The sequence below is a fragment of the Panthera pardus genome, unplaced genomic scaffold (genome assembly GCF_024362965.1).
Source record: "Panthera pardus isolate Hobbes unplaced genomic scaffold, ASM2436296v1 HiC_scaffold_17, whole genome shotgun sequence".
Lineage (NCBI taxonomy): Eukaryota > Metazoa > Chordata > Mammalia > Carnivora > Felidae > Panthera > Panthera pardus.
The window spans coordinates 84,155,038-84,179,256 of record NW_026526732.1 but is presented as its reverse complement, the minus strand read 5'-3'; the positions used below and the strand labels follow the sequence as shown (position 1 = coordinate 84,179,256).

Below are 24,219 nucleotides of genomic sequence, written 5' to 3'. Positions count from 1 at the left end.
TGCCTCCTGTGTCTACATTTGAATAAGACAACGTAGTGTAGTGATGAGAACTTAGAATTCAGACTTAGGAGATCTGGTAATCCTGTCCTAAAGACCTTTATGCCCTCAACACACCATACTTTCCACTGCACAAATAAGAAACCATAGTACACATATAAATAGGGCAAATTGGGTCTTAGGTATCAGTGGCAACAAGAGATGGCTTTGGTGAGCTTTGGGTCTCTGTCACCCCCATAATTTACATCAGCCTTTTAACCTACTCTTTGATTTGGATAATGGATATTTTGCCCTGACTTTGTTAGAATGTTATATATATGAAGCCTCAAAACAAGTCCTGTAGCCCCTCTTTCCAATCAGATTATTGCCCTAAGCCATTTCTACAGAGAAATAATTCTGAGGGTGAAAGTGATAATAGAGCTCAGTAGGAGGGCCATGTTCCAAACCTCAGTCAGAGTTTGAAATTGAGCTTTGGGGCAATCAGCCCGTCTCAGGAGAGGATGAATGCACACGTGGATCTAGGCCAGGTGGGGGCTCTGAGACAGAGGAAAGGACCAGAGCCAAAAGTCATTTCCAAGAGACAGGCTGGGTAAGTTTGGTATGTGGGAGAACATGTGGCATAGAGAGAGGAAAATGCAGAAGATGATTGCACATATTTTGGTCTATGAAAGGGATAATAATGTTCACAAGAAGAAGGATGAATCTGACTGTAGACACATGGATGCCTGAGTGGCCCTAAGGTATCTTAGATAAAGTGTTCTTTAGATATCTTCAGACATGGGTTGAAATACTGGTCAGAGATTACAATTGGACACATAGATTTAAGTGGAGATGGGAGATAACTTTGCTCATCCTTATCTTTTATTTTACTACCATACTTAAAATTCTTTGTTCCTTTGGCAACAATGGGAGTTTTTCCATTACTTATTGTTTAATCTCTTGCAGTGTTTTGATGGTTACCAATGTTCTCCAGAAATTAGGCCTTGTACACCTGACCATGAATATGTCTACAAATGATTCAGGAAGCATGTTTCCATCCCTTCTAGGCAGGCTGAGCTATTTTTTGTGCCCACAGAAGTTCTTACAAGCTTCATGGTAGGTCTTGCTGGTATTGGAAATTTGATAAGAATTAAATCCAAAAAAAAAAAAAAAAAAACAACTAAACTAAGCAAATCTCTTTTATACATTGTATAGACACATCAACCAGTTAAAATAAGTTTAAAGATTTTCAACAGTAGTTTATGCTATCATCCACATGTAATTATATTTAAACTCTGGAAGCCTATATTTTGCATTTAAGTGGCATAAATAGTTTATTCTTTCCAGCAGGTATTTGATAAGCTCTACTATGTTCTAGGCAGATTTCTAGGAGCTAGGAAATAGTGTATAATAAGATAGATAATAGTGTAATTTATGTACCAGTGGGTATACAGGCAAAATACATGTGAAGGTGATTTTAGATAGACTTAAGGCAATGAAAAATATAAAATAGGGTATTGTAATAGAGGGTTTAAGGATGTTGGGTTTAACTTGAAATGGGTAGTCAATTAGGAGGTGAGTTTTGCATTTAGAGCTGAAAGACAAGAATATGTTAGCAATATGAGGACGTGGGGTCAGCATTCCAGGGAGAGTGAAGAGAAAGTACAGACTCCAAGGCAGAGACAATGTTGGTTGTCCAAGGACCATAAAGTAGGACAATGTGGCTGAAGTGGCTGAAGAAGAGAGGCAGGAACTATGTTTGGAAAGGTAGTCAGAGACAAGTCAAGTACGCCTTTGGCCACGGAAGATGGTTTGGATTTTATTGCTAGTGCAGTGGGAATTTATGCAGAAGAGTGAGAGGTAGCAATTCTAATTAATCACTCATTTTGTAATGCTGTTGTTTTGCAGTGTGTGTGCATCTACCTTTTCATTTTAATAAAAGGTTAAACAGCTTCTGTGTTCTAGAATTTTTATGTTAGAGTATTCCAACATCAGGGTGGAAATAGACACATTCTAGTGTATTAAAGATATGCAGGAAATGTAAATGTTCCAGTGTCCTCACAGACAATATAGTCTTGTACTTAATTGCATGTTTCGTTGACCCAGTAAGACTGTCTGGGAGACAGTTGATCTTTGCCAGACAGTTCATCTAGTGCCATAAAGACAGAGATAGGTCAAGAAAACAGCATGTTTCTGTTAGATAGCGTATTGTTGACCAATCTCTCTCAAACATCCAAAGCCATAAAATGTTTTTTTTTAAACTATAACCTGAATCTAAATGTGAAATAAAATATTTTTTAAAACTGACTCTTGAAATGTTTAGAACTATCTTAAATGTTGGGAAAACATCATTATTTCAGTATTTTAATTTAATTTAATTTAATTTAAGTTTAATTTAAATTTAATTTCATTTAATTTCACTTCATTCAGATGAACTCTAATGTGATTTCTACAAATGATATGATAATATCTTCACCTTGAAAAACAACAAAAACACCACTCTGCCTTTAGTAAAACTTTTTTTTAACTTTTACATTGGGTTGGAGCTAACATTTTACTATTTAAATGTGAGGAATTATGCTTTTCATTTGAAAACAAACTATACTGAGATTATATTCTCTTTTTCAAAGTGTAGAGAGGAATTTATATGTCTTTGATTGTGCTGTGTCTGTATGGGGTTCCTGGGCCTTGAAGAATCTGCTTTGTAGCCTCCCCAGAATGAGAAGAGTGTTCTTGTGGGCCATCCTCTGACTTTCTTCTTCTTGGACAGGGAAATAAAATGGGACTAGTTAGGGCTATGATTCTTGGGGGGTGTTTTCATGGCAAGTTCTCTGCTTAGATTCTCAAGAACCAAGAGGTGAAAGGATGAAGAGAAGAAAATGACTATTTGTTGTCTATTTACAATAATGAGCTCAGAACAGCTCTGAACGGAACCCTAAAGGTAAAGAGTAGAGTCAGACCAGTCAGACAAGAATTGTGTTGTAAATAATATCTCCTGAAATTCATCCGCTAAATTTGAGGCTTTGTTTCATACGTGTGTGTGTGTGTGTGTGTGTGTGTGTGTGTGTATTCAGTTTTCATCATTGTCAGTAGTTATATTCTAGAAAATTGCTGTGGACACTGAATTAGTGAATACTAAACCATTGCTCCTAAGGGAAATTCAGGGTTAAGTTCCCAAGGGTTCTGGTTACATTTTAGTCAACTAATCAATAAATGACCTTGCTTTATGTGTTTTTCTGTCTGATACCTTATTTAATATATATTATTCATTAGCATTGAACACAGACCAACAGCAGTAAGCCTCATACCTTGAATAAGGTTTTCCCAAACACACACATTTTCACCATAAAGTACATCCCAGTCTTTCTGCATCTGAGAACATGAGACAGCACTGCTGTACTACTCTTAGTGTCCATTTAAACAGTGAAATCCCCATGCAATGGCACAATAGTATGAAAAAACATGGCACTAAATAAACTGTGAAAAGGACATGTGTTTATAGTACAAGAGCTAAAACAAGAAGGCAGAGAAAATAGTCATGTTCTGTCTCAGCTGGGCATGTGCACATTGGGTAGATCAAATGTTTTGCCACTCTGTTCATGTCTGTGAATGAGGGCGAAATTACAGAGTGGGGAGGGAAGTATTGATTTTGCCATTACAAATACATTTTAGAGAGGAGGTGAATCCACAAATACAGAATTCTTGAATAATGAGGATTGACTGTATGTATGTATGTGTGTGTATATATATGTGTGTGTGTGTGTGTGTGTGTGTGTGTGTGTATAATTTTTGCTATTGTATCCATTTTTTTCCATTAGCATTATGTGGGGAAAGACCTTTTTGTTTTGACAATTTTTGTGCCTCATTTTCTCAAAGAGTAATACTGATAATGATTGTGGTAAACACACAGTCTCAGGAAAACCTCTCATCTTTACTTGGACACTGACATTTTATTTTTTCTAATCAAAGTGAAAAGTATCAAAGTCAGTGAAAGAATAGCCAGAAAGTGTCAGTTCCCATCAGCAAATGCACAAAACATTGCTAGTGCATTTTTCCTCATAACCTAGGAGAGATTTTCAGAAATATCTCAAGTAGATTTTACGGCAATGGGAGCACATTGATTTATGAGTCCCCATCCACAATTATTGAGAATATAGTGCAACTGAAGACAACTTGCTTTTTAACTTGGTGGTTATTTGTTCTCTTGAAATACAAATATGATTTCATCCTCTATAAATCAGTAAAAGCGTGGGTTGGTTATTTTTTCAAGCTTTGTAAAAAGGAAATTGCATCATAATAGTAGTCTTCAGATAAATAAGAACTACTGATTCCCTAATGTCAGCATTTAAACCACAAATTGAAAATCAAGACCTTAAATTATTGTTCTCATGTCATCGTAAAGTTATGGAAAAAATTTGGGATAATCCAAACCAAAATAAAATAAAAATAAAGCCAGAAAACTACATATTCAATTGTTTTTATCTGGGCAGTATATGGAAAAATTCTTAGGAAAAAATAAATTGGTGAAAACATGCAATTTTGACTTGTAAATTTGCCAATTAAAACTAACAAAGAACATAAGAGCAAAACATAATTCACGTTTTGGAAAAAAACAGCACTCTGTAGGACTACAGAGTAGAAAGCTGGCATCTAAAGCATGGTTTACTGAAAGGAACGTTGATTGACTGGTTGGAGAGAGGGGAGTCCAGGCCCAACTCCGCTACTAATTAGTGGTATACACTTGGGCCTAACATTTAGCTCCTCAGGTTTTGGCTTCCTAGCAGTAAAATGTGGAGTCTGGACTATATGATCTCTAATATCTCAGCTCTAAAATTTTCTGAGGCTCCAGTGCAAAACACCTATAGTGGACATTCGTTTATTTGAATTCCAGAACATTGCTCCATAATTCATTATGAATAAAATAAAATAATAGAGTAATTCTAAAAACAAAAACCAAAATCTATGACTATGGCAATTATATAATTTGTCATAAAACCAGAACATTTTTGAAAGGAAAGCTAAAATAATTAAAAATATATTAGTTTTTGAGATTAACTAACTACATATATATGTATTCATCTATTAGCACATTGTTTTTATTATATTGGTTAATCTGTAATTCTTTTCAAAAACTATGTTAAAATCAATATTATATTAAAAAATAGTACATAAAAGCAATGCAAAACAATTTTCATATTGCTTAGTTTAATTTTAAAAATAGCATAAGTGGAATTGTTATTCCTGTTCCATATTCAAGAACTTTAATCAGTTTTTTTAATCTATATATATTTCTAATACCACATCACTGGTATTTTTTCAATTAATGTATTTGTTATTGCAATACTTTTTTTTTCATGGAAGTACATGAAATCTTGCTCTAAGTTAACATTTTGTGGTCAATAAATCTGAAAAGTTTTTTACATTAGACTTTTCTCTGCATTATCTTCTTAATTGAGAAAACATTTTCACTATAGATACTAAGTTACCTGAAAAGTTCACAGCAAATTCTTGCTAAAAAGGGATATTCTCATTTCTATCTTGTAATTAAATGTGTAAATATTTCAACCCAAATATTTTCACAGATACTGTTTTTTAAACTTTAATTACCTCAGCAAATGTTTTTAAAGAAAAATGACCAAAATGCAGGTCTCTATTTATAACCCTTTTGATTTTCTGCCAAACTTAGGTGCTGCAAAATCATAAGATATAAATCATAAAATATAAATCATAAAATCATATATATATATATATTTAACTATATATAGTTAAATATAGGAACTGTATCAAAAGATTTCTCATGTGTCAGGATACTCCAGAGAAAAAATATCAAATTTCAATATAAATTTTGTGCACTTTTGAGTTATCATTTAATTGATTCAGCTCATCCTGTGCCTTTGTAAGGAGAAATTTTGATGTCTTCCCAATTACGATTTTGGTTTTCAATAAATGCAATTGAGTAAAATTTTTAAATGTTATGTTTTTTGATACTCCATTTGCTGAATAATTTGATTAAAGATGTCTAATTTTGAACGCAGTGCAATAGAAATATAAAGAACTCATTTGCAAAATGTTTAATTTAAATTGTAGGATTCATTGGTTTAGAATAATTCTTCAAAGTTCCAAACATTTTTAAATCTAAATGATGATGGTAACAGAAAATAAAAGTGCCAGGCTGTAGAAAAATTTTTTTCATATTCAATATCTGCTTTGTAACAAAACTTTGAGGTACAGTTACTCTGTGAAATACATAAAAATGGCATAAATTTTAACAACTGTAGTTTGTTTTTAGCCTGACAGAATCTTGAGCAAAATAGTGAATTATATATGTGTTGCAGTTAATTCTAGGTATATTTCTTTTCGTTTTGTTTTTCAGTAAAGAATATTATTTGTACCATTATGCTGTGCTCCAATAAAATTAATATTTGTATTATTACTGCAAAACCCAAATAATTTTATCTTCTATAGAAATTAATCTTTTTAAATGAATTTATAGTAGCATTTATAATAATAATATCAGATAGTTTACTTTTAATAGAATGAATTTCCAAATACATTATTTTTACTCCATGATGATGCTAATCATTTTTTAAACCTTTAATGATTTATATGTCTGTAAAGGTTTTACCTCTGCTAATGGATCTGAAACATTAAGAGCAGCCGTTTCAATTTTCTGTATGTTAAAAATAAACGAACAAAATTGGAATGTAAAATGCAAAAAACGAGCAAAATTAATTTAGAAGAATATTCCATTTTATCTGAAGGAAAAAGTCATTCTTCTAGAGAAATCCATAAACATATCTTCAACAACTACACATACTGTCTTTTGGCACAGTTTTTTAAAAACTAACATTAAAAAAAAGATGACCATGCTTCTGCATTTTTATATCTTTTGGTTTGCAGAAGTAATATTATCATGGCCCTTATGGTGGGTAGCAACTGTCAATAAAGATCTTGTATACTGTATACATTTTTTATAAACTTTCTTGATGAATAGCAGCTCTATATTTAATTTATTATTTCAAATGTACTTTCCTTTTGCTGATCTCAGTTGACCTCAGTTGTTGAAAAAATTTATTAAAAAGTGATAAACAAAGCATTACAAGCAAAATAAATAGTTGTAGGTTGTGTCATACATTAAATGACAACAGTACAGCAAAAGCAATCAGATTATTCTGTCTTTGCCCTATGGTAGGGCTTAGCCTCGGTTTCTTGCATACGTTTTATGGATCTCCCCCCTCTGATTACCCTATATAGTTTCTGCTGACCTCACTTTCCAGTGTCCTGGGGAATTTATGCATCTTGAAGACGGAGGCACCACCCGTGGCACACCCGGTTGGCATGCCAACTCTCCTCCCATCATTACCTAAGATGAGGAGTGAATAGTCCCCAGCCATTCCTGCCTGCCTAGTGCACTAAAATGTTATCAGAAAGCACCCTGTAAACTGTCCTAGAAAGTGAAATGTTCATTCCTCACATCAGGAAATAGTTGAGAAAAGAAACGTGGTAGGTTCTGGTAGTGTTTAAGACCTCTGTGTGCTTCATGTGTGTCTTACACGCAGCTAGTTAAGAGATACCGTGGCAGAAGTTAGAACTACCAGGTAGAGTACCATCAGACCAATCAACCTAATTTTAATGGAAATTGTTAATAATCATAACTGGGACAAATACTTAATCAATGAGGAAAACTGACATACATAGTTACCCTAAAATTAACTATGGTTCCTGGAGCTTCACCTTATTGGAAGTTTGGAAACCATGGCAATTCTTAAAAGCAGTTCTTCAACATTTTCCTTCTTTGTATCTATGTTTTTGTGTGATTCTTGAGAATAGTCATAGGCAAAACCAAAACAGATATACAGAGTTGTGTTCTTACAAGACTGATATAAGAATTGTATATGTAGGAAATTAGTAGTTCCTTCCGCCTAGCAGGATTTAAATAAATGTTATTTTTTAAGCCTTTCTACCATGCTGACTAGTTTTCTTAAATTATTAGCAATTGATTCCTTTATCCAAATCACATTAGCGTACCATATACTAAATATAACAATGTATAGTCAGTACAACAGGCAAGACCAAATTAACCAAATATGGACCTTGCCTTCAAGAACTTTATGTTCTAAAAAGAGAGATAAAACGTGTTTTATATTTACACATGAGCACATACTTTAGTACCTGACTCGTTGATTTTCTTTTTATCACGACTCATGTCAACATTCTTGCTGTTGGCTACCTCCTTTATGGTCCACCTGGTATCTTGATCGCTCCACACTTGGCTTCCTTCACTACAGTCATGCTTTTTCTCCAACCACCGTGGTCACTCACTCCTACGGTCGTTCCTGTAACTCTGAATCAATAATGACTATGTATAAACTTAAGCTTCTCAGTTTCAGGAATCTGGGTCTCCAACCACTACTTCCCATCCATCTGGCTTACTTATTCCAGTAACTCCTACACTCACAGTTTCTTATCCCTCCAGGCACCTGCCCCTTTGACTCTCTTTTTCACTGCACAGCATACTTTTTATAGTTCAATTTCTTCCTTACTCACATTGAAGTCCTTTGTTCCATGTCCATCACTATAATTGCTTTCTTGTAAATGGTCTTTCTCCTGTCTTACTTTACTATATTAACCCAGAAAAGCACCTGCCTTGGACTCAACTCACTGGAGAAAATAATTCTTCTCAATGGTCTCACGTTAAGTTAATAATCACAAATCTCAGATGGTCTCCAGCACTGGCTAGTAGTCTTTCATTCTTCTACTAGATTTCTGTTCCCACATTCTAAGAAAGTTATTCTACACCTTTTCTCCTTGACATCACTACCAATTCTGACATACAACCTTAGACCCATTAGACCATACATCACAAACACTGACAAGACCCACCTCACCTCACCATCCTGTCTTCAGACTAACCTTCATTGATTCCAAGATACTTTACTTCACTTCCTGTAAAGATAAGAGTCTGTGATCCTACCTGAGGACAAACAGTCTACCTGCTCTTGGCTACTCAAGAACTTTTGTCATGTGATTATTGTATTTGCTTTTTCAACTTCAGTTGCTCCCCATATTGGATGGTTTCTAATGGCCTATAAAAATGCCTGAACATCTTTTATATAAGAAAAAAATCAACACTTGTTTTGAATCCTTTTATCATTCCATATCTGTATACTTCATAGGAAAAAAAACTTCTCAAAAAGATTGATTATGTTTTTGTGTCCCTTCCTGCCTTTCTATTCTTTGTTTTATTCTAATCAGGCTTTCTTCACCAATCCACAAAATTGCCCATTTTCATGGTAACCAGTGGCTTCTATCTATCCTGGCAAGTCCAATAATCATGCTCCAGCCTCCTCTTACTTGATTGTTCAGCCGTGTTTGACACAGTGGAACAACCTCTCCCTCTTGAAACATTTTCTTGTCTTGGCTGACACCACAGTCTCCTGGGTTCCTTTCGACTACACTGACTGCTCCTCTTCATTCTTCTGTGCTGGTTCCTTGCTCTTGGCCGGACCTCAAATGCAGGAGTTACCTTTAAGCTAAATTCTTCTTTTATTTTTTATTTTTTTAATGTTCATTTTTTTTGAGACAGAAAGAGAGACAGAGAGAAGAGAGAGAGAGAGAAAGTAGAGTGAGAGGGAGATAGAATCTGAAGCAGGCTCTAGGCTCTGAGCTGTCAGCATAGAGCCCGACGCGAGGCTCAAACCCATGAACCATTAGATCATGACCTGACCTGGGCCAAAGTCAGATGCTTAACCAGCTAAGCCCCCCAGGCACCCCCCCATGCACCCCCTAGGGTTGTGTTCTTTCAGCTCAATTCTGAATGCTCTTCCTTTTTTTGTGGCACAGAGAGAATTTCTGTCCTTGCATCAGAATTATTGTAGCATTTGTCAAGAAACAGTCATGGGGCCCCCTCTCAGAGTTTCTGATTTGGTAGATCGAGGGTGGGGCCTAGGAATGTGCATTTATAACATATTACCAGGTGATGGATGATGCTGCTGATCAGAGACCATTCTTTCACAACCCCTGGTTTACAGAACTAATTAAACCAAATGCTTTGGAATTGGCCTGGCTTTCAACCATACTTCTACAATCCAACCCTGGGTAAATGATTTACGCTTTATTTTTCTCAGTGTGTTTATTTATAAAATAAAGACAGTACAAGATACTAACTCAAGCTCATGAGAATTAAATGAGATAATCCCATAACTATAATACTTTTCTGAAAACTGTTCTTCCTTCTTATACTCTTTCCTCTCTAAAATCTATTACCTGACAAGTAGCTGGGCTGTGCTTTAAAAGATATACATCAGGTCAGAATCATACTGTCTCCCCCATCTTGTTTTTCATGTACCCCCAGAATAAAATGTCTGGCCCCATTCCAGATCAGTCTTTTTGCTTCAACATTTTGGTCTTTTTCTGTTCAAGTTACCCCTTACTGCATAACAAACTTCTCCAAAATGTAGTGCCTTCAGACAACAACCATCTTACTATTTCTCACAAGTTTGTGAGCAGGAATTCTAGTAGAATCTGGCTTGGTGATTCTTCTGTTGTCCATGGTGTCTTCAATTGGCCACTGCCTTGGGGAGATCACAGATAGCTTTTCTCACATGTCTGGAGCCCAGAATGGGCCGCCAGAAGGCTGCATTCAGTGGGGCCTCTCTCCATCTGCCTCTCCTTGCAGTCATGCATCCTCTCCCTGCCTTCTCTCCAGAAGGTTGAGTAGAGGTAACATGTCTTCTAAGAGCTCTAAGAGACCAGGTGGAAGCTGCCTGCTCTCCAAGAGACTAACCTGGAGCTGGCACAGCCTCACTTCCAACACACTTGTTTGGTCAAAGCAGTTGCAAGCCTGTTCAGATTCAAGGGGGCTGGGGGAACGATACCACCTTACAATGGAAATTTGTCTAAGAATTTAATCCACCACAGGCACACTCCAAGATCATCCCTGAGTGCCTCTCATACTTGTTCCTTCCTCCAGGAATTCTGCCTCCAAATCTTTCCATGGCTGACTCCTCATATCTCAGCTCAGCCATCACCTCCTCATTACAGGAAAGCTCATCTGAACATGCTTCTTCCCAACCATCGTTATGTACTCCATCACCTGTTTCATTTTCTTTTGAAATTACCTTATCTGCTGCCTCTCACTGGAAGGTCAACTCTGCAGGAACAAAAACTTTGTCTTTCTTGTCAACACTATGGTTTCAAAGCCTAGAATGGTGCTTGACACATATAATTTTCTCAATAAATATTTTATGAATGAGTAAATTAATTATGACTATATACGTCACATACAGATACATAAAGACAAATTTATAATTACCATTCAAGCAATTTTGTTATTACTATCTGCACTTAAATTTTCTGAAAATAAGGAGTTTATGTGTGTAAAAGACTTCTTTCTCCTCTAAATGGATTCCCTTTTGATTACAGATGAAACTGACCTATCAGGTGAGAAGATGGTATTTTCACAGTTATGTAATGGTACTTTTTCCTCTATTACATTTTTAGAATGCATTGATTTGAATGACACTTCTACCTAAAATTACTTTTCGCATGGGGGGTAAGGATCTTTGGGGAAATTATACAGATTTTTACTCTCTTCCCAAAAATAATGTCATACATTTGAAACCAAATTAAAATTAACACCCTTACTTACTAAATTTTAAATTTTTTCTAGATGTGTTAAAAGAAAAACTTACTAGTTTCAGTAAAGAAATTCAGTCTTTCAGTATAATAAATAGTTCTTAAAAAGCAGTCTGAATTGCATGAAAGAGATTGGAAAATGGCTTCATGATTTTTCAACATAAACAAACATTTGATGATTTCTGAGAAAATAAATTTAGATTTTATAGAACTAAAATGTTTGGACAACATTTTAAGTTGCTTAGTCCAATGTGCATCTGATTTCACCTTTCCTTTAGTACATCCAACATTTTCAAGATTTTCTAAACAACTGAGTAATAATTTTGAAAATAAATTTATAAATAGAAATTTTTGTTATGTTCAAGACCAAACATTGGTAAACAGAAGATAAATCATTTTTTACTTTGTGATATAGCCAAAGTGATGGCAAAATATTAACATTTTGAAAGTTTGTTAAAGAAATAGATGCAAGGTTTTTCTTTTCTTCTTTTCCTTTTTTTTTGGTTCCTTTAGTGGATTTTTCCTTCCTTTATTCAATCTTTAGTCCATTATGAGTGCCCATAATATACTGCCTTATAAATGGGACTCTGATTTTGCACATAGTTGAGACACAGTATCTATTAATTTAATTGAATAATTGTAAAAGTCCCTACAAAGGCTTTAATAGACATATAATCAGGCAATAGTTTCTTTCGGCTTAATGAGAAAAACTACCTGGACTTTTGGTTTTAAGTAAAGTAAAATTTGTAGGAGAGCATCCCCATAAATACTCTACTACTTGATTGAGGAAAGTATAATATGCTTTAAAATATTTCTCTTTTAAAATATGTTTGCAAAGTGCTTTTGCAACGAAAAGAGGCAAATGGACTCATTTTCAATTTGCAAATAATTTCTTTAACTATTGAAACTAAGAATGGTGACTTCCAGGAAATCATAAAGTCCAAGTGCAAAGGATCGCTGCAATGGTGCAATATTCTTAGATCTTGGAAAAGGAGAAGGGAACTAATATTTTTGAGCACATACTATGATCCATCCCTGAACTGGGGAATTTCTAACACATCCATAATATTAAATATTTATAACAGTATTGTAATCAGCCCATATTTCATGTAAAGAGCTATCAAGTAATTTGCTTAAACCCTAGATGTAATAAATGGCACAGCTTCATTTGTTTGTAGTTCCAAAGCCAGACCTCTTTCCATAAAACCAGCTGTCTCCAATTTACTTTATAAGTAATAAATCTTTTTATTATTCTTATGCATAATTACTTAAACAATTATTTACCAGTAAAGGTAATGCCAAAAATTCAGTCAATTTCCATAAAGGATGAATAACTGACATGGTTTTAATGCAGATATGATAATAACTCTTGAGAGTTATTTCTATAGTGTTCAGAAATTAAAGAAAAATTTATAATGGTATTGAAAAAAGCTATTTAAAAATGATAATAAGTCACAGAGGAAAAATTATCAATTTACAGATAATAGCAGTTTAGAAACAAATTATTTCCTAAACTGAATGCAAGTATCTCTCTTGGTACAGAAAACTAACATACATCATGCCTATGACATTTGCTAAATTAAGAATTTAGTGCAAACTGATGTAAGCAAATGATAGGATTCTGCAGTAGCTGCTGAGGCTAGTGCATTTCCAGAAGAGGTTCCTTGAGCCACAGCTGGACTTCTTCTAAGTGCAGGCCCAGTCAGGTCTTAAGACTTTTTTGTTCTTGAGTTAATTGATATGATGTGATTGATTCTTAGCCAGAAGCCAAGATTATTTCCAAGACAGAAGAAAGAATCCTGATCTCTTTAAAACTAATTATAAACCAGGGTTATAATTTTCTCAGTGGACTAAGGATTGGGAGCTTTGTGTTTCCATCATAACGGTTTGGAACTACCTTTACGAACAAACCTAAAGTACATCTTCTCTGTACTTCAGTATTTTCATCCCACAAATGAGCATATTTCTCTAAGGAATGTTTTCTGATCTTTGAAAGTATTCAGTGTAGAATTACTGAGGGAGCCACTAGGGATAAGTGCTCGGGGATGAAAAATAGGGAAAACAGGTGAAAAATATGTGGGTAGGGAGAGAAAGGCCGACAGAAAGTCAAAGATAGAGAGAGAGAGAGAGTGGAAAAGATTGAGAGAGAGGAAACAGGTGACTTTCAAGAGGAATTCATCTGTGGAAATAGTGATTTGTCTGTTGAAACAGGGATTTGCACATTTCACTTAAAGCTTATCTTTCTATGAAATTACAACACTTTGCTGTTTTCAGCAGCTACCATCAGAATACTAAATAATTGGATAAGGTGGCTTAACATTTATGAAGAATATATAAGGGGACAGGAGGCAGGTAATATAGAGGTCAGTTTTAGTAATAATATATCATATTAATCAACACTCTGATATTCTTTAACTCAGCTTAACAGACAAGTCCAGGACAACTGTTGTTCTTCTTATTCTTGATCAGGCTAAAGCTTGACCATGAGCTTTCCCTAAATCCAGTCTCAACAACAAGGGTGCAACCGGGGCCTTAGAGGGCACTCTGTAAGCCTGGAGGTCTGAAGTGCTTGAAGCATCAGAACCAGAAATTATTTGAATCTAATTTTCAGGTGTACATGAGGCCAGTGTAACACGAGCATTACAAGAAATGGAAAAAGTGAGATGTGCTGCAGTATTTTGGATGGACTTTAAGCATGTGATGGATGAATGGAGAAGGGCAGCCAAGGAGCTGTTCAGTGAGGACTAGAGCCGGAGCCAGGGTCTTGGCAGCCAACAAGTGAAAACATCAGCAGATTTTGAAAAGATTAAACAAATCACAAATCACAGTGAAAGGATAACTCTGGCAATACAGTTTCACTGATAACTGATGATAAACTGGATTACCCAGGTTCTGAATATCTAAATGAAGAGTAAGAAAGAGAATATCTGAAAATTGTTTATTGTTATTATTTGTTGTTGTTGTTGTAATTTTGTCATTAACAGACACCTGATCATTTCTCTGCTCAGAATCACTCTTCTTGGCTCCTCTGTCTACTACATTAAAATGAACTTCTTAGCATGCAGTGGTAAGTCCTCCAAGATCTGGCTGGCTCTGAGCAGGCTTCCCAAATCTTTGCGTGACTACCACTGCATCCATCCTCCATTACCCCCTGCAACACTGACCTAGTCAGTCCTCTCAGGAGAATCCTGTCATTGTCTACTTCAAGCCACCTCCTTGCTCTTAGTGTTTCCTCCATTTCTCATTTCTTCCTCTGTCGCTCTCTACCTAAAGCCTATTCACCATTTGAGATATCTTACATGAAATCTGCCTTCATTCTTCCCAAAAGAAATGACTTTACCTCCTTTGTTGCAGCGTAAGACTTTGGTTTCTGATTATAGCACCTTAGAAATGATCCCCACGTATTTCCAACCGACAGACTTTGTGCATCTGTCGGTCTCTCCAAATCGGCCGTATTTTGCTTAAGGCATGACTTGCCTTGTTTATCTCCCCATCCACAAATGCATAATAAGCAGGTCTGTCTGATTTTTGCTTCAGTTGATGTGCAAGATTTTTAATTTGGGGAATGACAATTGAAATTGAAACAACATGAAGCCATGGTTACTATTATGGCTTTGATTTGTCATGCTGTCGTTGCGGCATGTGGCAAAATATTAAGCATGCACGGTGATATTAATGTTTCCAAGATCTTAGAGGATAGAATGGGGCATATGTATGTGTGTGTGATTTTAAAATTTTACCTTAACCTTTTTCTTGACATCTTATACAATAAAAATGAACTGAGCAGCACAGATTGACAGAGCGTTATTCCTGTGCTCATTTCTACCCTAACTATGTGAATTTGGGTAAGCTATTAACCTTTTTGAGATTCTGTTTCTTCAGCTATGGAATAAAGGTATTACAGCAGAGGTGATCTCCAAGCTACAGCTTAGCTTATAACTACTTGATTCTATTATATCCCATTTTAATATAAGGAACAACTTAAAACACACACACACACACACACACACACACACACACGCCATTAATTTGAATATCATTTACACACTCATGTCTACCTGGCATCCTTGATTAGAGGGTTTGGTGAGGAAGTGTAATGGGCTGGACATATGGAGAATAACAACCAGGCCCCACCTAATAGTGCTGGGGAGAATAAGGAAAATCTCTCAGCTTTTAAGGCACTGACTGAAGGACACATTCAGGACACCCAAGCTGAGTGAGGAAAAATGCTCTGGGCTGGTACTGAGGGAAGCCTCACTGTTTTTTTTCTCTAGTCATCTAAGGCCACTATAGTCACATACAATGGGCTGAGTGGCTTAAACAGCAGACATTTATTTCTCACAGTTCTGGAGGCTGGGAAGTCCAAGATCAAGGTGCTGGCAGATTCAGATCCTCATGAAGTTTCTCTGGCTTTGCATTGTGTCTTCACGTAGTGGGGAGAAAGATAGCTCTGGTCTCTCTTCCTCTTCTTATAAGGGACTAATCCCATAATGGGCTCCACCCTTATGACCTCACGTAAATGTACTAATCTCCCAAATGCCCCATTTCCAAATGTCATCCCACTGGGGAACAATTTTAAGGCTGTTTCCAGCTGTGATTTTCTATATCTTTAAATAAAAATAGAATTTAACAGAGAAGAAGAGGAGCAGAACGGGAACACCATGGCTTCTGGCAACATAATTAAATTTACTACAGTTGTGAAACTCCGTCTACATAAGCTGGGCAGAATAATGAGGGAGGTGGGCTGAAGTCAGGCTGTGTAGAAAAGAGGAGCCCTGAAGATACCACACTAATATCTGACAATTCTTTATGTCTGTGCTTCAGCAAACTACACCTATTTGGAACATGAGGTTTAAAAGGCTGTTCCTTTTTAAGAATGCTCTGATTTGTATATTTGAAACATGAAAAGACCTTACTTTGCAGGAAAAAAAGCCTGAATAATATGCTATGCCGATGGTGTGCATGCTTTTAAAACTCAAGAAAATAAGCAAACTTCAAGGAGATCAAAGACTTAAGAAAACTCACTTTCCCTCCTAACAATGCAGTGTCACTGTATTTTTATTCTTGGCCCCAAGTTTGACTAGATTTGTGATTTACCATTAGTTAAAGACTTCTAGATGTCCTGCCTGGACACCCAGAAGTTGTTTCCGTTTTCTATAGTCAGCATGTGAAATGTTATTTAAAGCCCACATTTTGCTTTTAAATATCACCAGCGGTTTTAGTGCTTCAGAGGTCACATTTCAGCCCAACTTTTTGGACTCCCAGGCCTGGAAACCTTTTAACAAGCTCTGTTTCTGTTTCCATCTCCTGAAAAAGTTGTCTCTGTAGACAGAGGTTTGGCATCTGTATACCTTCCTCACATATTATATATTACTTATGGAACTTTGAGGAATCCAAAATGCCTCGTAGATGGAAAACATGGGATGGATGGAGAATCCCTGGATATCTGCTTTAAATGTTTAATATCTACCCATTCATGGAGTTAACATTCAGAAATTAAAACTTGAAATCAGACATTTGAAAGAGGTTTAGAAAACAGTGCATTTATATGGCTAATGAATTCATTAGGGAATCAGAACCAATCTTGAAACCTATGCTATAGTGTATTTTAAAGTCTGTTTTCTTAATGACCAGATATTTTCCCTCAATTTATTATTGCTGTCTTGGCTGTCTGGTGAGAAAATACTGAATACAAAGTTCCCAGAGTCTAGATCTACTCATGGCTGAATATGCACCTGAGTGTGTGATACATCATCGTACTCATTGTATTTCATAGCATGGTTTTGTGACCTGAGCGGTAAGCCCCGAAAAAGTCAGTCATGTCTATGATTGGAAATAGAAATAGTATTATAAATTATTTCAAAGGTTGTATTCAGTTTTTAAATGAAAAACTTATTCTATTTCCATTTCCAGGCTTTATGAAGTTTTATTTTAAATTTTATTTATCTTTGAATTTATTTGAGAAAAGTAAAATTGTTGAGTCTTTCTTTAAGGGAAAGAAGACAATGTACAGATAGTACTTTTATGTCTTTCTATTTCCTTCTTCTCCTGTAAAATACTTACTCAAGGATATATTAAATATTTCTACTTAATAGGAATAGAATCTCTATCTCTGTCTGATTTATTATTATGATTACTTATATTGTTACAATAAGTGTTAGCATGGGGGCATCGGGAGGTTTATCTGACTTTTTTAAAATGTTTTTTTAAATTATTTTTGAGAGAGAGAGAGAGTGAGAGCAGATGGGGGGCAGAGAGAGACACACACACAGAATCCAAAGCAAGCTCCAGGCTCTGAGCTGCCAGCACAGAACCCATTGCAGGGCTCGAACTCATAAACTGCGAGATCATAACCAACTGAGACACCCAGGTACCCCGAGTATCTGACTCTTGATTTTGGCTCAGGTCATTATCCCAGGGTTGTTGTATCAACCCAGCATTGGGTTCTGCGCTGAGTGTGGAGCCTGCTTAAGATTCTATCTTTCCCTCTGGCCATCTCCCCCGCTCGCACTCTCTAAAAACAACAACAACAACCAAATTTAGCATGGCTACTAAAATTACTGTAGAAGAAAATATTTTAAATTTCAATTTTTGTGATTATGTGTAAAATCATGCATATTTATGATAGAGTATATGTGGTACTTTATAATAACTGTAAACTCCCTGTATCTGTATTTTATGCCTTTTTTTAGTCCTGTTATCTTATTTTTCTCTTTTTTCAATTACACTAATTTAAATTTATACATGTTATTATAAACTTATTTTTATTCAAAATCTGTATTCTCAAATTTTTATATATTACTGTTTTGTTTTTAATTCATTTATTCAGTTATCTTTATACATTCCTTCTTCCCTTTCTTACATTTTCTGTCTTATATTTTAATTATCTAGCTCCTAACATTTCTAATAATAAAAGCATTTAAGGCCATGAATTTGTTTTTGAGAAAATTTGACTATACATTCTATATTTTCACATAAAGGTTTTTTTTAAATAATTATTTTCTAAACGTTGTATAATTACAGCGTCATTTCCTTTTTTCTCCAAAAGCTCTTTGTGTATGATTTCCGTATTTTTGAAATTTTAATTTCCACATAATTAGTCCTTTATATTCTAATTTATTTTCACCTACTTGTTTGTGTACTGTTACTTTCTTAGAAAGAAGAAAGATATAAGATAAATATATAAGATATAAGATATTTCTTATATTTATGAATCTTTTTGTTCAATTTAATGCTGTATTAGTCATAAAGGTTGATAACTGTTATAGACATACTATAGGTTTCATATAAAATAATATTTAAAAATCTCATCCTTGTTTATTTCCTTTGAATCCCGCTTTACCAACTATACCCCTTGAGATTCCTATTTTATTTTATTGTATATTTTCTGCATATATATTTTCACATTTTTTTACTTTAAAAATTTTCAAATAATTTATTTAGACATGTCTGCTTTAAAAAACATATGATTAGGGGCGCTTGAGTGGCTCAGTCAGTTGAGTGTCTGACTTCAGTTCAGGTCATGATCTCACAGCTCATGAGTTCAAGCCCTGCATCTGGCTCTGTGCTGACAGCTCAGAGCCTGGAGCCTGCTTGGGATTCTGTGTCTCCCCCTCTCTCTGCCCTTAACCCACTCGCATTCTGTCTCTGTCTCTCTCAAAAATAAATAAACATTAAAAAGAAACATATGGTTAAACTTATTTTTTTTAACCCAATCTAAGAGTCTTTGTTCTTTGATAGAGGAATTAAAACATTAGTATGGTAACAGATTTATCAGTTTTTACTTATTTCAATTTATTCATGATTCTTACACTCTTTTGTTGTTCCCTGTGTTTTGTATCTTTATTTATTTATTTATTTATTTATTTATTTTTAAATTTTTAAAAAAATCTTTATTTATTTTTGAGATAGAGAGAGAGACAGAGTGAGAGCAGGGGAGGAACAGAGAGAGAGGGAGACACAGAATCCGAAGCAGGCTCCAGGCTCCAAGTTGTCAGCACAGAGCGCGATGTGGGGCTCAAACCCATGAACTGTGAGATCATGACCTGAGCCGAAGTTGGACGCTTAACTGACTGAGCCACCCAGGTGCCCCTGTATCTTTATTTTTATAAGCTAAGTTTTTTCATTCTTGCTCTTTTTTCCAATAGCAATGTAGAAGAATTACATTCGTTTTGTTTCTCTTTTTTGTTAATCATAAGTGTTTGGACAAGGTATCATACTAATCTCTCACTTATTTCCTGATTCTTATTTTATTCATTATTGGAAAATGTTGTCATCTTTGTATTTCTCATCTGTTTTTTCCTGTTTTTCTTAGTCTAATCTCACATGTGAAATAAATTTTTTATTAAATTATTGGGTTTTGCAATTTATGTCTTCTCTTACAATATTTTTAAACATTTGAATAATTTTGTAATTGCATTCACAGAAACTACTTATTTTCAATTCCATAATTAAGTGGTTTTATGGTTAGTATATCTTTGAGAAATATTTTCATCCTGACCCCATAGGTATATTTCCTTAGTCCTTATGTATGTAATATGCTTATTTTCCTTCAGAAATTAAAGAAAAACACCAGGATTTCTGGGTAAAGGAAATAACAAGTCCTGGTTTATAAACATTTTCACTCAACACTCTGTAGTCATTCAGCTATTAATTTTTTACATAATAAGAATAAATATGAAGTAGCCTTAGATTTTTTTTTAACTAACATTTTGTGTTCTTCTGGTATGGAAACCTGTATTTCTTATTTTTCTTGAAATATTAATAAAAATGACTAGATTGAGAATGGGGCACTGAATAGACTATAAACTCTAACATTCTGATGGGGAATCAACTTATTCTTACCCAAATTGTGGAATCTTATGATAAAGAAAATAAAGACAAATCAGAAAGAAGGAGAATGTGTAATTGACCAGATTTGTGTATTGCTGAATGCCCTTTATTATAAATCTGAAAAGTAAGTTAGTCCAAGAAAAGAATGAAGAAAAAATATGAATTTTCTTACTTTATTTATTTGTGGACCTTGGAATCCAACAGGTGCTGAATCACACGTGCTAGTCTGTGTGCCAGGTGCTGGGTATATATTTGTTTCCTCAAAAAGTTGATAACGTAATAGAGGAGAAAGTACTTGTAAACGAGTGTAAAAAAAAAAAAAAAAAAGAAGTTGTCGGTGTGATAGTAAAAGCCTATGGAGGATATTATTAGATCCAAGAGGAAAGACTATGGCCAGTTGTGCACTAGCAGGTCATGGGGCTCAGAGAAACTCACAACTGTGCCTGAGGTTTATGCCCGGTCCCATCTCCTTAAGAGAAATGTTCCTGATGAAGTCCAGAGTTTCCAAAATGAAGCAGGAAAGTTTGCCTTCCTCGGACTTAATTCATTCAATACCATGGCTGAAGGATTGGGTGACACAATTAAGGGAAAACATGTTTTCTTTTTATTGTTGTTGGAAAAAGGTTGTATCCGAATTTCAAAAGGCACAGAGGGCAGAGGAAGGGAGGACTCCTGTTCACCATATGAAACCACAAATAAAATAATTTTAAAATGTTTGTTTTGGGAGTAACTTTTTGCTTTATTAATTTTTTTGGTAAAAATCTGCCAATTATAAGAAAACATTTATTGGAATTGCTAGTGAAAAGAGAAAACATCTCATTGAAGTGTGTGTTAGTGAAGAACAGCTCAACTGAGCATGAACTGGATGAACTCGCACAACAAAAGTTGGGAGCACTGACAGTCTGATTCCATCCTCTTAAAAGCCTAGATAAAGGTATTCGAATTATGGAATAATAATTTAAAATTTAAAAATTAAAATTATCCTTTTGTTTTCAGAAGCATTATGCCCAGTTAACTAGCCCAACAGTTAAACCACCTGTCACCATCTACCTGTGCTGCATCCTCTATGCTCCAGCCCTTCTTCAAACCCAGGTCAGTGAATGGGTCCCCTATAACAATGGTCTTCAGTCCTGTAAACATTAGAGACTGCCCTCCTACCCACTGCCATTAAAAGAAAAAGAAAGAGAGAGAAGAGAGAGAGCGAGAGAGAGAGAGAGAGAGAGAGAGAGAGAAAGGAAGAAAAGAAAAGGAGAAAGAAAGAAAGAAAGAGAAAGAAAGAAAGAGAAAGGGAGGGAGAAAAGGAAGAAAGGAAGGAAAGACGGAAGGAAGGAAGGAAGGAAGGAAGGAAGGAAGGAAGGAAGGAAGGAAGGAAGAAATGAAAGGAAGGAAGGGTGGGTGGGAGGGAGGAAGAAAAAAAAAATGACCTTAATTTGACAGTCCTGCTCTGAGACCTGGCATTGGTATTAAAAAAACAAACAAACATAACTTGTATGAGGCTGCAATGTATCGTCACTGACCTATTGAGAGCCACTAACATTCCTCTCTCTGGGAGGAATCAAATTCCTGCCAGAGAAAGGAAAAGGATGGTAATATGATGTACTTTTAAAATTATTTTTTTGTTTGTTTCAAGTTTTTATTTAAATTCTAGTTAGCTAACATCTAGTGTATTAGTGTAGAATTTATTGATTCATCATTTACATGTAACACCCAGTGCTCAACACAAGTGCCCTCCTTAGTACCCAGCATCTATTACTATCACTATTAATACTTCCAGCAGTATAACTAGTATAAGTACTTTTTTTTAATACTTAAAGTTAGGGACTGTGAAGGGATATTAAAGTTATATGTTCTATGGTGGGTTTTGTTTGTTTGTTTTGCTTTGCTCAAGGAGCTTATATCTTTCAAGGAATAAATATGAAAAAAAATCTTTTATACTATATTCTATTCTATCATGTAATATTATATTTTAAGAGAGAGGTATGTATAATGCCATTGTAATCAGTTCAAAGGGCAGAGGTGAGGTTGAATGAATGTTACAGAAACAAAAGGGAGCATTTCAGTTGGACTTTATTGGTTATAATTTTCTAAGTAGAAGTGGGGGAACTGGGGAGAGGGTGGAATTCAGATGGAAAAAAAAGTGACACCAGTGATTTATCCTCTTTACAAAAGGGGGAAATTGAGGCATAGACTAATTACTGCAGACTGCTATTTGATGTCAGAGACAATATTTTTTCCTTATTTTTTTAAATTTTATTGTTTGGTTTAGTGGTCTTTTCACTGTATCATATCAACAAAGGGCTGGGAACCTTCCCAGTATGAAGAACATTTTCTCTACTAGCCTCTAAAAAATGTATTTTTGAGAATACAGAGAAAGAGATGGCATTTTATGGGAATATATTTATAGGTCTTGTTAATATGAGTGATTTAAAAAAAAGAGTTATCAATTAATTAATGCTGTTATTATTTTGAGAAAATAGAAGCTTCTGCTGGGAAAGAACCTGTTTTGTGTTGCTTAAAATTTTGCTCATGCTGGAGAATGTAAAACATACTTACAATCTGCAGGTAGGCAAACAGCCTTTTGAATTCTCTTTTGCAGTAACTTCTTATTCAGTGAAACAATATTAAATGGGTCTCTGTACAAACTATAGGAGAAATAGACTTATAACTCATTTTAGTGCCAGGTTCTACAACAAACTTATTTACAATGAATCGTATTTCGAATTTAGTTTTGACCTTTAAAAATATGTCCAGTGTTCTGTGGGAGTAGATTAACTCTTTGAAGAAACAAAAGCATCCAATTCAAACAAGAAAGAGAACTATGCACTAGAGATGATCACTATTGCAGAATTCGTTATGGAATATTTTTTATTATAATTTATTGTCAAATTGGCTTACATACAACACCCAGTGCTCAACCCAAAAAGTGCCCTCCTCAATGCCCATCACCTGTTTTCCCTCTCCCCCACCCCCCATCCACCCTCAGTTTGTTCTTTGTGTTTAAGAGTCTCTTGTGGTTTGCCTCCCTCCTTCTCTGTAACTATTTTGTTTCCCCTTCCCTTCTTCCCCCATGGACTTCTGTTAAGGTTCTAAAGATCGTTGTGGAATATTTTAAATGAAGTGTGTGTACACCGGATAGGAACATTGTGAAGAGTGGGTTTTGTCACCGATCTTTTGATGGTGTTTGGGTTTAAACCCCAGAATCATTCTGTGTGTGTGAACTTGGGTGAGCATTTACATTTCTAAACTTATATCCTCATTGTTAATGAGAATTATATATGATTATTTTGAGGATGTAAATCTATGCTCAGCACATAGTAAGAACTTAAGATCAACCATATAAAGCCATGTTTCTCTTCTCCTTTGTTTTGTTTTCTGAGCCTCTTGAAGAAGGTTCTGGTAACAGTTTCAGTTGCAACTTGAGGTTTATGAAGGAAAAGGCACGGCAATGACTCCTTTTTCTGTGTCCCACCCAGTCAAAGTTCACAACCGACTGGCAAAACAATCTGTGTGTTAGTTTGCACTCTGAAGGTATTGCTAATGTACCATGTTTTAAAGGTTTGTCTTCTCTGGGCACCAGTGGCATGACTATAGTTGTTAAGTTATGGTCAAGTTCAAACATGCATTTAAAACAATGTCTGAAAGAATGATTTAATACATGCCTTTGTAAATATGACAGAAGACATTCATTAAAAATGGTTGATCCATTTTGTAGATGAAGAACTGTACATTGATTACCGTAGTGGTTTAAGCATAAAAACAAATAGCAAAATACAT

The 24,219-nt window shown here is 35.1% G+C and overlaps 1 long non-coding RNA gene across 1 annotated transcript in view; it reads left to right on the top strand.

Moving 5' to 3' along the window:
• LOC109263303 (uncharacterized) overlaps positions 1-23,007 on the top strand; it is a 284,420-nt gene extending 261,413 nt beyond the window's left edge. Inside the window, exons 4-5 of the long non-coding RNA XR_002078146.2 lie at positions 21,442-21,537; positions 22,923-23,007. This is a non-coding gene — a long non-coding RNA (uncharacterized LOC109263303). The remainder of the gene's footprint in view (positions 1-21,441; positions 21,538-22,922) is intronic.
• The last annotated feature ends 1,212 nt before the right edge of the window (positions 23,008-24,219 follow it).